A 3038-nucleotide genomic window follows, 5' to 3' on the forward strand; every position below is an offset into this window, starting at 1 on the left:
TGGCTAGGAGGGAGCTGTACCCATTATTGTGACTTTTGGCTATTGTCACCTATCTGCTTGGACTGTTGATCCTGAACAAATATTATGACTATTGTTGATATTATATCATGCTTTATTGTGTTTTCTTGCTAGGTCTTGGCTCATGGGTGCTATGTGGTGCAGGTAAAGGAAAAGAGAAGCTCACCCAACCCTGAGTGGAGAGCTTGGGCGATGTTGTGTACATATTGGGTCGCTTGATCACCACGGTCAGGGAGTTCTCAGAGGGACTAGGGGTTTACCCTATTTTTGCCGCTTAGGCTGGCGGGGACTGTAAATTTGAAACAATAGCAACTCTTTTGTATTATGAACAACTTGTAAACGTTTTTTTTAAAGGCTCATGAGCAATTTATTTACTTAATGAAATTGTAACGCTCTACTACCTTAGAGCCGTTACTAAGTGAGTTTAAGACGAAAATTGTGCAATTAACTGATTCTACGAGGTTTCTAAAACCAAAAGTGTGACTTGATTAGAAATTTAAGGCTGTAGTCTTTGAAAATGCTTAGTTTCATTGAAAACATTAAGTGTCGAACATCTGGGATCCCAAAAATAAGGTTTACAAAATATTTACAACTCAAAAATAGATTTACACCAGGTTAACTATAAAAAAAATAGGTTAATACAGCCATATACAAAATGCTCCCAACCAAAGCAGTCGGGCAGGCCGAACATGTACGCGCCGCCCCCACGCTCTCCATACTCATGGCCGGTTGACTGACTCCTTGCTTTTACCTGCCACACAGAGCACCCGTGAGCCGAAGCCCAGCAAGAAAACTCATACAGTATATAGCATATGCATAGAATATAGCTGACATATAATCCACTGATAAATAAGAAAAACCATTAGACTGAACAAGCACGGCCATGCCGCCCCAGAGGCCTTACCAAAGCCTGGGGTATCAGTCCTTACCGTAAGGATAATTCACGTATCCATTGGGTCCCACCCTGGCTATAAGCACTCCATGTGCTAAGTGTTACTTCCGGCCCTAAGGCCGTTCTCGGCCTTCGCCGCTCTCGGCCTTAGCCGTTCATTTCATCATAATCACGCATATAGTACATTTCGAAATAATCATTCAAACATATAATAATTCATCTAAGGTTATACATTTGCACGTAATACAATCTAGGGCCATGCCCTGCAATAACACTTTGGGCCCATCCCCTGACCTCGGGTGTTACGGTTTTCTTACCTTTCAATCCGATAGCCTTGATCACCTGACTCCTCGAGCACGATCCTACTCGAGCCCTAGCGCTCACCTAAAAAAAATCCATAAGTCAAAGTCATTACCAAACCTCAAGTCCAAAACCTAGCCTCGGGACCAATCCCGAGCCCTCGGGAAGTCCTAGATCCCCAAAACAAAGTGGTGGAATCAAGCCCCGAACCCTAGGTCAAAATCTCTCAACAAAAGCCCAAAAATCCCTTTCTGTGAACAGTGCAGCGCTACAGCGCTCTAAAGAGGGCGCTATAGCGCTACAAGCAGAACCACACCCCCCAGAAATAGGGCCTAGCGCTACAGCGCCCAATGACTAGCGCTGTAGCGCTAGTTGCAGACAGGCCACACCCAGAAATCGTTTTCTGCGATTTCCTTCAACCATTCCAACCCCAAACTTGTCCAAATCTTTCCCAAACCCAAAAACAAACTTATCAACACCTCACACTCATCCCAAGCATCCCAAGAACTCATACCCCAAGCTCGAGCAACCCAAAACTCAAGATCCACCATAATGAACCTTAAACCCAGAAATTCAGTCAATCATCAAAGTTAAGGACTTAGAAATCATACCGTGGATGGAAATTCGACCCTGAGTTGAACCCTAGACCTCCTTAGCTTGCTCCTTCTCAACCTTGGTCTGATTTCCCCAAAAAAAATCCCCATCTATTTAGCTCAAATACACAGCTCAAACCAGTTAAGCCCTAAAATTGAAATTTCCAAGAACTTACCTCAACTTTCTGATGTGTTCTTGCTAATCCCTTGCTAATCCTCAAGTCTAGCTTAGGATCCTTGATGCTCAGCTTGCCCTAGCTCACCACTGAGCTTAACTCCAAGAAAAATGAAGGGGAATGGTGGGAGAGCCACAAACCGATCCTTTGAAGAAAACCCACACTGTTTTTCTCTCTTTTCTTTTTCTTCCTTCTTTCTTTCTTTTTCAGCCTTATAACTCTTTTTCTACTAATTCCACTAAGTATAAAGCTCCCTTTAACTTTTCTCTAACAAGCCTAAAGACCAAAATGCCCTCCCTAATAATTCTAAACCTTTTTGCCCATGTAGGGACATTTTAGTCCTATTACCCAAATTCCCACTAATTCCTCAAGTGTTCCTAATAATTTCCCGCTTGCTACCCAATACCTGATTAATCACCAAATATACATTCCTCATCATCAAGATTAACCTCAATATACTTTCCAGATTCTCATTTAAACTCCCCAGGCTTAACCCAAGCCGGGTATAAATTCCCGCTTTGACTTTTCCGCTAACCCGCTCATTCTAGGATCGTCTCGAGTCACAGATCACAGATATCAACACAGCCATGCCCAAAATGGCCAAATTACAATTATGCTCTTTCTAAGATAATCAGGTCTACATGCATACTAATTCACATAGTCATGCATCTCAAATAATCAAATAGTCATATAACATGCATTAAATCATAATCATGCATTTAACTGATTAAAGTCACACACGAAATCCCATTTTTCCCTCCAGGCACACTAATCAAGACCCTTAAGCCTTATTAGCGATTTTGGGTCGTTACAAAAATGCATCCTTTCCTTTTTACTGGTTTTTCGCCTTAACCTCATAATAACACTTAGATCACGTTTTTAACCAAAAGACTCGGGTAACGAGTCAAATTTCTGGTTCACTGTTCACCGTAACTATTCTGGGGTAGCCAGGGCGTTACACTTAGCATTTTTCCGAAGGTTTCAATCGTGCATGGTCAACCATGATCCAAAGAAACGACAAGAAGACCCACGATCTCATAATCATGGGAAGGTGGACAC

The sequence above is a fragment of the Humulus lupulus genome, chromosome 8 (genome assembly GCF_963169125.1).
Source record: "Humulus lupulus chromosome 8, drHumLupu1.1, whole genome shotgun sequence".
Classification (NCBI taxonomy): Eukaryota; Viridiplantae; Streptophyta; class Magnoliopsida; order Rosales; family Cannabaceae; genus Humulus; species Humulus lupulus.